This window comes from Phalacrocorax carbo, chromosome 1, assembly GCF_963921805.1.
Source record: "Phalacrocorax carbo chromosome 1, bPhaCar2.1, whole genome shotgun sequence".
Taxonomy (NCBI): domain Eukaryota; kingdom Metazoa; phylum Chordata; class Aves; order Suliformes; family Phalacrocoracidae; genus Phalacrocorax; species Phalacrocorax carbo.
In genome coordinates this window covers 183036934-183049081 of record NC_087513.1, presented here as the reverse complement: position 1 = coordinate 183049081, position 12148 = coordinate 183036934, and positions in this window count along the sequence as shown.

Here is a 12148-nt window from a genome sequence, read left to right as displayed (position 1 = left end):
AGGACTGAACCCTTTTGCTTCATAGATCCAGATTCACACACAGAAGGATTTGCTTCTGCATCCTGTACATGCAAATGCATATGAGAAAATAAAGAAGACATTTTTTACATATTTCACTGAACTTTGGATTGGGGCCTGAGTCACTGAGTTATGTAGAATTGCACAAAATACATTGCATAGAATATACGTTTGCATTCACACCACATGGCAATTGCCTTGCATTGGGTGGATCCAGGTTTTAAACATTCCTAAATATAATTCAGCGATGCAACAGATCTATTATGTGATAAAAGCTCAACTGCATACCCACAAAGTAGCACAAAGAGACAATGACAGGTGGGGGAACCCAAATGTGGATCCTCTGTGTGTGTGTTACTGTAAGTACATCTCCAGTCTTGCCACAGGTTGACGGCTGGGGCATGGAGCTGTAACAGCCTCTCCTCTCTTGCTCTTGGATCTGAAATTGTATATTTGCCTCTAACAAAATGCAACAAAAATGGCAGTGTAGTCGTGACGAATGAGCTAAGTCCATTATTTTGCCAAATATCATCTCAACATTATCCAATAATGGACTTTTTTCTCTCTTGGACAATTAAAATATAGCTTATACTTTTTCCACATTTCTAACTGAAGCATTTGTGAACAGCAGTTTCACTCAGTTCTGGATTCTGGAGATGCAATTTCAGCAAAGGCTGGTGAAAAGGAATCTGAAGGAAACATTGACTTTTTAACTTGAAAACCTGTTTTTCTTTTCTTGTCTAGTACTAATAAATTCAATTACATTTATTACAACTAGGATGGGAAAGATAGATATACCTCTTTCTGCCTGAAGGCAGAGGGATGAAGTACATCACTTCTGTGCCCATCCTACCTCAATTTTTTCTAATAATGACCTGTAATTTTACAGCATAACTACAACTTAATTTCATTTTCAGTTCAGATGTTCATTGCTGTTCATCACTGTGGTTAAAAAATAGCTAAAGAAGTTGAAATATATCACCTAGAAGAAAACACAACTGGAGATCTTGGAAAAGAAATCCAGGTGATACAGTTATGATCTATATGGTCTCTGGGAGGACCTTCAGAAAAATATCTGAATTGTCCTGATGTTCATGGGATCTATTCTGCTGATTTAAATGGGAACTGGCCTGGACCCCAAATAGCTTAAGTTCTTCTCCAGTTTGTAACACGTTGACTGTTTTGAGCAGAACATAACTTCAGACTTGGTGTTTAGCAGCGGCATTTGTCAGGGTAAAATAGAAATTGTTACAAATGGCTGAAAAAATGCCAGCTTTCAAGTTGAAGCAAAACAGAACAAAACAAAACCCTGAATTTTACATTTTTAAGCAGAACTTACTTAGCTTATGTCTTTTTCTTAGCAGCGATACCACAGCACGGTAAAAAAGCATTGCAATACTCACTTGTGTGCTTTACTGTAGTCCTTCAATGACAGTATAATTGCTGTTTAGTTAATAAGCTTAGATGCCAGTGATAAGTACAATTTTATGGATAGCATATTGATGATAATTCTTGGAAAAAAACATGTTGCCCAAAAAGAAATATTACAGTCCACATTGCAAATAACTATTTTTTTCTCTCTGTGTAATCAGGAATCGAATACTGTATAGTTATTTTCATCTCTGTATTTACTGTAAAATGAGAATAGTAACTCCATATGATTCATAGCAGAGGCTGGTGACACAAAGTTACACACCTGTGGAGAGTAGGATGTTATAATCCCACTGTGATTAAGAAGATGTATGCTTACTGCTCTGCAATGAGGATGGATTGTTTACTTTTCCTTTAGGTCTGTAATTAATCACCCAGATTTGATCTGTGTGATACCAATGGATTTAGCATCCCACAATGCTTAAGTGGCATGTTGGTTTGTACAATACCTATTGTTTTGTATTAAGAGATGTCTCCATAGAGCACACTACAATATTTTTTTCTTACATAACCTCTATTTATTTGGACAGAAAACGGCACTGCTGTGAATAGAAAGAGACAACCAGAGAAAATATGCCAGGAAAAAAAACCAAAAAACTTTTGAGTTACCATTCCTGCACTGAATAAATAATTTCCTTTTACATAATGTCTTTATGTACTGTAAAGTGCTTTAAATAAGAACTGAACAAGTCTTAAAGGACCAATAAAGTTAAATTTTACTTTCTGTTGCAAGAGTGCTTTGAAAAAGAAATATCTGGGTCAAGTTACCTACAACTTCATTTACTCTATCTTCATTTTGGAACAGTGTATCTCTAGTGGAGCAATGAACAGAACTCATGTCCAACTGGGCCTAAAGTAAGGTCATGACTGGCTGTCAGAATTCGATACTTTCTGACCCAGTTCTTTTAGATATTCCACATATGCAGGGTGCAAAATTTAATATTAAATTTACTTATTTGAAGATGGTTAATGGTACATAGGATTTCTGATTTAGCAGAGTAACACAAAATGTAATAAAATCACAATACAGATGACAAATGTAAATTACACTTAGCAAAATAGAGTAATTTTAATACCTAGTTCAATCACACTACCTATGTGATTTCCATTACCAATCACTACAATATTCTCACTGTCATGACACTGGGTGTCCCCAGCTGCTGGGAAGGGATATGTGGGTAGAAGCCAGCTCAAGCCCATTGTTCTCCTCAGAATTATTTTTCTAGTAGTCTAGTTTTTTAACTCTATGTTGGCCTAAGCCATGTATTCACTTTCCCCATGCTGGTCTGTCTAACTCAGGGAGACATTCACACTCTTTTAATGAACTCAAGGAGAAAAACACCACCAGTTGATCCACTCAGCTGTTGATAGCTAAAACAAAAGCCACCCTCTGGTCCCCTCTGTGTTGAGATAAAAATCAGTTTCTTTGCAACAGCTGTGGTCAGTCACACCCAGCATTATCCCTAAGCTTCATGGGCACCTGGTCCTTGCCCATCTACTCTGAGCCTTCTTCCATTTTAGGGGTTTATTGGCCAGTCACACTGATGTATTCTGGGCATTCACCTGGATAACATGGGGATCGCCACTGTGTTGACGAACTGCTTTTGAGAAGCTATTAAGACAGCAACTGAGAGCCATTGGCTGTGGTTTTATTTTGACTACTAGCCTAGACCATGAAACAGAACAGCAGCTCTCCATGAATTATGACAGGATAGGAACTTCTGAGGCTTGGAAAATCTTTAAAGATCCTGTCTTTAATATATGATGTCTCTGTGTGGTTTACATCATCATCGTTAGATTACATAGCACGTGCAAGAAGGTTAGGCAAGGTAGGAAGTGGGGAGCACTCAGTATTCCTTTGTTATCCACTTTGCATGATACTGTATTTGCTGGCTGTAGCTAAAGAACTTGAAACTTGACTACAATATGAGTTGGGTGCAGTATATATAACTGTACCTGTTCACCTCAAAATGGTGAGATCATCTCAGAAAAGCAGTGCTTTGGTATTTGATGTTTTTAAAATAATTACAATAAAGTAGAACATTTTTTTCTTAAGGAAAAATGTAAAAGAGGATTATTTACTGAGCTTTTATTCCTTGTGTGTCTGCTGCCTTTCTGAAGGTATTAAATGCAAAGCCAAGGCATCAGTCAAATGAAACTATGGTACATCAGCAGTACAGTCAAATAAGGATGTGTTTACCATCCCAGTTGCTTAGTCCAGACACTTGCATGTCTCCCCCACCCCCTCTTCATATATTTGAAAGACCAGTCTTCACCAGCTCCTTTTTCTCCCATGCCTTGCTTTACATGCAAAAGGAATCAGTGTGTTTTCCCTTAAGAGAAATGTGTTCATGGCAGGGTTGTATCAGGGGAAGCAGTACCCTGGGATCCCTCTGGAGTTTAGGAGATGTCAGTAGAGATAAAGGGCAGGGTACTGGAGAGAAAAAGAGTCAAGTCACTGACTCCCAAGTCTCTGTGTTTGGATTCAGGGATCAACATCCAAAGAAAAAACTGCCTGAGTTTGGAGGTATGTCCTAAAGGCATTTGTCCACGTGAATTGTTATCTACGACGCTTAATTAAAATTTCAGTATCAGCTTAAATAATGACATTTCAATTTCATGTGTTAGAAAGGAGAGGAACAGTCACTGATCTTCATATACTCCTGTAAGATATGTTTGAGCTTGGTTCCAGAAGTGAGAGGTCTTTGGGTTATCACTGATGCATATATTTTTTCCTTAGTTGAAAATTTGGCGATCATCAGAATTAGCTATGGACATAAACTGTGGAAACAAGACAGATCAAATGATGTGTACATAGAATTCTATCTTGAATAGCTAAATGATATTTTTTGAATAGCCTCTAATTTCTGACAGCTTGTGGGCCTAATTAAGTTTCCAGGTCCACAAAGGAAGAGAGAAACCATCCCTTTAAACTGATCCATCTTTCCAATCTGACTTTGTGTAATGTCAAAATGTTTGAAGTAGAACCCCTGAGTTGCTCATGAAGTGAAGGCAAGATGGTAACTATGGTGCTATGATACTGACATTTGCAAGTATAGAACAAGTACCTTGTACTGGCAGTATTTTTTCATCCTCCACTGATAATGAAAAACCCATAAAATATTTGGTTAACTGAAATGAGAATTTCAAGCAGACTTTCAAACATGGAGTTTCAGGGGAAGAGGGGGATTTCACTTCTTAGGGAAATGCTGAAGCTACTGCCAAACAACACCTTCAGCGTCAGCCATGGTGTTAAGAAACCTGCTTCATTTTTCAGAAGGTTGTAAATTTGAAGAACTAGCAATGCAGTTATATTTGCCTGGAAGATATGAACTATTACATTCACTATCAATGAGAAATCTAAGATATATTTTATCATTTTTTTGGGGGGGGGGAAACATATTTTTATTAAAGCCATGGATAGTTTTTAAGACTGGGTTTTCAAAGGAAACACATCAGTGGGATAAGTCAATGACTTTCAGTTTTCTGAATCCTTTATGGAGAACTAGGGTATCTCTGTCATCCTGTTAATTGTCATGTTCTCTTTACTTGTACTTTCTTTATTTCCTTGGCCCTTCAGGAAAGAGTGGGAAATTCTTTTCTTTCCCACTGAGTCCAGAGAGATGCTCGATTCTTACCCCATTGCAATTTAGGTGCTGGTAGTCTTGCTGACAGCTGTCTCAGAAATTCCTTGCGTGAATCATGCTATTGTTGGCATACAGCCACTTTACAGGACAGCTGAGCTATTGCTGCTACATGGAAATGTTAACAAGCATTCAGTCTGAATCAGAGAGGATTTTCCCTGAAGTTTTTGATGCTGCAAGGCCCCTTCATGCTCGTCCCTGTCCTAGCCATTGCTTTGACTAGAGAAGACAGCCCAGGGCTGTATCATATTTTTGATATGCCCCTCTGCCCTATTAAAGATATTAAAGAGATGTGTCAGATCCACTTTGAGCTGTTGGAAGGCCGGATTCTGAGCCTTAACACAAAAGGGTGAGGAAAGAGCTCATTCATGGATGTGTACAGCCCTCCTATCACTCTACTGCCAACAGTGCTGCAGCTGAAACTGACTGGAAATTTCCTGAGCAAAAATGCCTTGCATTGTTTGGTTGGGTTTTTTTTTAAATCACTCATAATGAAAGTACCTATTTGGCCACCCAATTTAGTCTCCAACTTAAGTGGGTTGTGTTTCTTTTCCTACAGCTCTGGGGTAAGGAAAGAGAATGAAGAAAGGACTGGGGAAGATAGAGGATTGTGCATCCCAAAACGATCACTATCTCATAAACAGCAGGAAGGCACATTTTTAGAAATTCTGATGAGTATGTGCATGTGTGCAACTTTGTGTTTGTGTGGCATGAAGGGGAAGGGGTTGAATGGACAAGGGAGTCTTCTGAAGCCCCTCAGTAAATATAAAACTTTTCCAAGTGTAGTCACTGCAGGGAAACAGAATCAGAAAAGGACTGTAAATTGGATTCTCTGAAGTGCACCCTAGAGATTTATTTTCCTCTACTTCAACCAGGAAATCCAAACTTCCAATTTCAGTGCCTAAAATTAGGCTATCTAAATCCCAACTTCAGACACCAAGATCTCCATTTTTAGAAGCACAATCTTTTGCAAGATGTTAGACTTGAAATACTAGCTACACTCAGCATACTCACAAATGAAACTGACTCATCTGTACAAATCCCTGGGTGCTAGTGGAGCCAGGAATAAACAGATTTTCCCATCCAAAATACCTTTTTTTCTTTTTTTTTTTATTTTATTTTTGCACATACCTTTAATGTGTGGGTTTGTTCATGTATATACACAAGAACTTACAGACTGAATTGTCTTGTGTAGAATTTCATAGCTAAAAATACTGCTTCCACAGAGTTATGAATATTTGAAAATACACCTCTATCTCAGAGGTGAACTTTTATTCTGTGCATTGCCCTGATGATCAGCAATCACTGCAATGCAATGGAAATAGCATTTTTCCCCTGCAGTGCTACCAACCAGAAATAATTTAACATGTTATAAAGTCACCGAGGTATCACAGATACTTGGAGCTGTTTTCCAGGAATCACTTGAATTTTACAGCAATTATGATGTAATTTCCAGAAGCAAATTTTCCTACAAGCACAAGGACTGCAAGTAGAGACACTGACCAATTAAGATTCGCAGATGATAAATACTTAGATTCATGTATACATATTCCCCTAGTCCTCTGTGAATCTAGAGGTATCCAGTGAAGACACCAAACTGATCCACTATTAATATCACACTTCCAGCACTGAACATTAGCTTCTCATCTATTTTCTTAGAAGCAGAGTTGTTACAGAACCAAAAGGCTCATTAAGTTAAGCAGTCCATCTTCCTGCCAGTACAGGAGTGTTCTCCAGACTATTCTCTATGGTATATTTTCTGGTGTTTTACCTGTGTAGATTTTGAACTTTCCACAGAAATAACATTGTAACTTTATTTTGGGAGACTGTCAGCTATGAAACAGATGTCACTACCCAAGAAGCATATATGATTAATATTTTATTTAAATGTTCATATGTATATGTAAACATCACATATTTTCATGTATAGGCATAAAAGTAGCAGTGGAGAAATCAGTGCTTTTAAAATTGCAATTAATGGGAAATATTTTAAATACTTTTAGTATGTTTAAATAGGAGATACTTTAGAACCTCTTAACACCTTTAAACTTTTGTGTCGCAATGTGAATATATTATTGTTGACCTCTGTGGGTATGAATTCTTAATTTCATTTTAAATGTTTTTGTAAAGCCTACAAAATTCACTTACATGTACTTATACATATATTTTCCCACATTTACAGAAACATATTTATATATTTACAGAAGGGGGGGAAAAGGAAGGAAGTTAAAGTTTTCTCCTAAATTTTAAATCTGAGTTAAAACAAGAATTCTTAGCTCTTTTTTAAAAAACAGTTAATCTTTACTTCTTTATGTGAGGTCCTTCTGCTGGATGCCTGCCACTGTTTTTTGTTATCTGGAGTTTTCTCAGGTTTGTATGTCAGTGCAGGATCAATTACATTCTATTGGCATTGACATTTTTTAACTCCACTTTTTGCATTGTCCTTGTTATGTTCCTTCTGTTTCAGAGGAGTCTTTGCTAAATTAGGACTGGATGCCTCTATCTTTCTTTTCTGTAATGATAGCAATCATTTCATAACTTTGCATCAAAACAAATGTTGCACAGTGCTCATAATTTTCTGCTCCAGAAACTATTCTTCATGGTTCAGGCCTCCTTTGGAAACAGATGAACCAAGTCCTTGCAGTAAACTCAGTGGAGCAGTTCACCTCAACCAAAGTAAGTGCAGCAGCCTCAATTAGTAGTAAAGCTAAGGCAAAATGGAATTAGAAGAGTTTCAGAACTGGAATTTGGCAGGTTGTTTAAACTGGTAATTGAGCTTAAAGGTGAACTGTGAGGGGAGAAAAACCCCACCCCACAACAGAAAAGTGGTCCTCTATACTGCTTATTTTTTTATGCTAAAAAGCCCCACCAAACCCTCAAACTTTGGTCATGCCTCCATTTTCTCATCTCTCAGGAAACAGAATTACTTCTCACTGCTTCCTTGGGGATAGCAGAAAAAAAAATCTTTGGAGGATTTATACAGTGCTACCTGATGAAGCTTCATGAAGCTGTAATGTGAGCATTGAAATTCTGGTCAGTGGAAATATTAAACCTTTATTCTGCAAATGTATTGCTGTAGGTAGGCAGTCAGTCCCACTGTGCTACTGTCTGTGCCCCATGCTGAGCTTCCTCAAATGAGCAACTGTGATGTAATTCAGGTGTCTTAACAAATTATTATCCCCACCCTGAGCTGAGGGCTCTGAGTGCTCTTTGTTTCAATGCCAGGTGTAACAGGTTATTGTAAACTACCTCTGGGCTTAGAAATTATTTCCCTAGAGTCAGCTGTAATGATAACGTCTGACATGTTATTTGAGTTACAGTCAAGGCATAGTATAATTTTGGTGTGACTATTCACTCTGACATGCAAGTGGATATAATATAAAAATTCTGAAAACACTTTGCAGGATTATGTTCCTTTAGGATCATAGGATGGTTTGGGTTGGAAGGGACCTTAAAGATCATCCAGTCCAATCCTCCTGCCATGGACAAAGGCAACTTGCACTAGACCATGTTGCTCAAAGCCCCGTCCAAACTGGCCTTGAACACCTCCAGGGGTGCGGCATCCACAGCTTCTCTAGGTAACCTGTTCCTGTGCCTCACCACCCTCAGAGTGAAGATTTTTTTCCTTATGTCTAATCTAAATTTACCATTTTTCAGTTTAAAGCCATTATGCCTTGTCCTATCGCTACATGCCCTTGTAAAAACCCTCTCTCCAGCTTTCTTGTAGGCCCCCTTCTGGTACTAGAACGCTGCTATAAAGTCTCCCCAGAGCTTTCTCTTTTCCAGGCTGAACACTAAACTCTCAGCCTATCTTCATAGAAGAGGTGTTCCAGCACTCTGATCATCTTTGTGGCCCTCCTCTGGACTCACTCCAACAGGTCCATGTCCTTCTCATGTTGGGGGCTCCAAAGCTGAATGCAATACTCCAGGTGGGGTCTCACAAGAGCGGAGCAGAGGGGCAGAATCACCTCCCTTGACCTGTTGGTTATGCTTCTTTTAATGCAGCCCAGTATATGGTTGGCTTTCTTGGCTGCAAGTGTAAATTGCTGAGTCATGCTGAGCTTCTCATCAACCAACAGCCCCAGGTCCTTTTCCTCAGGGCTGCTCTCAATCCATTCTCTGCCCAGCCTGTATTTGTGCTTGGGATTGCCCCAACCCATGTGCAGGACCTTGCACTTGTCCTTGTTGAACTTCATGAGGTTCTCATGGGCCCACCTCTCAAGCCTGTCAAGGTCCCTCTGGGTGGCATCCCTTCCCTCCAGTGTGTCGACTGCACCACACAGCTTGGCATTGTCAAGAAAACCTGCTGAGGGTGCACTCAATCCCACTGTCCATGTTGCTGACAAAGATGTTAAACACTGCTGGTCTTAATACCGACCCCTGAGGAATGCCACTTGTCACTGGTCTCCACTTGAACATTGAGCTGTTGACAGCAACTCTTTGAGTGTGACCGTCCAGCCAATTCTTTTTTCACAGAGTGGTCCTTCTGTGAAATCTATGTCTCTCCAATTTAGAGAAAAGGATGTTGTGCAGGACAATGTCAAATGCTTTGCACAAGTCGAGGTAGGTGACATCAGTTGCTCTTCCCTTATCCACCAACATGGTAACACCATTGTAGAAGGCCACCAGATTTATCAGGCATGATTTGCCCTTAGTGAGGCCATGCTGGCTCTCACCAATCACCTTCTTATTTTCCATGTACCTTAGCATAGTTTCCAGGAGGTTCTGCTCCATGATCTTGCTGTGCACAGAGGTCAGACTGACTGACCTGTAGTTCCCCTGGTGTTCCTTTTTTCCCTTTTTAAAAATGGGGGTTATGTTTCCCCTTTTCCAGTCAGTAGGAGCTTCACTGGACTGCCATGAGTTCTCAAATATGATGGTTAGTGGCTCAGCAACTTCATACACCAGTTCCCTCAGGACCCGCAGATGCATCTCATCAGGTCCCATGAACTTGTGCACCTGCAGGTTCCTTAGATGGTCTCAAACCTTATCTTCTCCTACAGTGGGTTGTTCTTCATTCTCCCAGTCCCTGCCTTTGCCTTCTGTGACTTGGGTGGTGTAGCTTGAGCACTTACCAGTGAAGAGTGAGGCAAAAAACTCATTGAGTACCTCAGCCTTCTCCATATCTCGAGTAACCAGGTCTCCTGTTTCCTTCTGGAGAGGGCCCACATTTTCCCTAGTCTTCCTTTTATCACCGACGTACCTATAGAAGTTTTCTTGTTTCCCTTGACATCTCTGGCCAGATTTAATTCTATCAGGGTTTTAGCTTTCCTAACCTGATCCCTGGCTGCTTGGACATTTCTTTGTATTACTCCCAGGCTACTTATCCTTGCTTCCACCCTCTGTAGGCTTTCTTCTTGTGTCTGAGTTTGTCCAGGAGCTCTTTGTTGTTCTATGCAGACCTCCTGGTGGTTTTGTTGACTTCCTCTTTGTTAGGATGCATCACGCCTGAGTTTGGAGGCAGTGATCCTTGAATATTAACCAGCTTTCTTGGGCCCCTCTTCCCTTTGGGGCTTTATCCCATGGTACTCTACCAGGCAGGTCCCTGAAGAGGCCAAATTCTGCTCTCCTGAGTTTCATGGTAATGAGCTTACTGTGCATCCTTCTCAGTGCCTTAAGGATCTTGAACTCCACCATTTCATGGTCACTGCAGCCAAGGCTGCCTTTGAGCTTCACATTCCCCAACAGCCCCTTCTTGTTGGTGAAAGCAAGGGCCAGCATAGCACCTTTCCTCATTGGCTTCTTTATCGCTTGGAGAAGGAAGTTATCATCAATGCATTCCAGGAACCTCACAGATTGCTTATGCCCTTCTGTTTTGTTCCTCCAACAGATATTGGGGTGGTTGAAGTCCCCCATGAGGACCAGGGCTTGTAAATATGAGGCTGCTCCTATCTGTCTATAGAGGGCCTCATCCACTCAGTCTTCCTGGTTGTGTAGCTGATAGCAGACCCTCACTATAATGTCACCTATCCCTGCCCTTCCTTTAATCCTGACCCATAAGCTCTTGGTTGAGTCGTCATCCATCCCCAGGTGGAGCTCTATGCGCTCCAGCTGGTCATTGACATAGAAAGTGACACCCCCTCTTCGTTTCCCCTTCCTGTCTTTCTGAAAGAGCCTGTATCTTTCCATTCCAAGACTCCAGTCACAGGAACCATCCCACCACATCTCTGTGATACCAATAAGATCATAGCCCTGCAGGCATGTGCACGTCTCTAATGCCTCTTGTTTATTCCCCATGCTATGTGTGTTTGCACAGAGGCATTTAAGTTGGGTCCCCAGTGAAGCTGACTTATTGGCTGGAGTGGCTGAAATTCCTTTGTGCTGCTCTTCAGGTGCTCTCCTGCTGACCCACGTGATCTTCTCCAGGCTCTGATAACCTATTACTGGCATCAAACTGGTAGGAGTGGGATGGACCTGAGGTTTCCCTCCCACCACAACTTTAGTTTAAAGCCCTCTTCACCAGCTTGACAAGCCTATGCTGGAAGATGCTTTTCCCCTCTTAACATTGGCTCTGCTTAAAATCATCTGAATAATCCATGTTCACAGCCATGGATACTCACAGAAAGAATATTTTAGGTTGGTGTGTCTGAGAGGACTTATGGGTATTTTATGCATTTTCTTTTTTGTAACAAGGAAGATTTATTTATATCCATGTACTTAGTTTGAATGTAATGTCAAAAAATTAAGTATCAAATGTACTCCTTGCACCAAGATCTTAACTGTAGGAAATTTAGTAGGATCCATACTTCAGAAATAGTCTTATTGATCCAGCAGAGGACAAGTTACAGTTTTCTAAGGTTCCCTAAAGGGTCTCTAATTCTCCTTGTCTAATACCTCTGCCCAAACTGCTGCTTTTCTCCCCCTGTGTTTATGAGAATAGAAGTGCCACTGACTATGTAAGCCATCATCTTGCTGGTTGTAAGAGTGACATTTATTTAAATGGAGAGAAGAAGTTGTATCAAGAGGCCGATCCTAATTTGATTAAAATAGCTTACATTACAAATGTGACACATCAAAAGTTCATATAGTCCAAACAATAAACACTGCCAAACAAG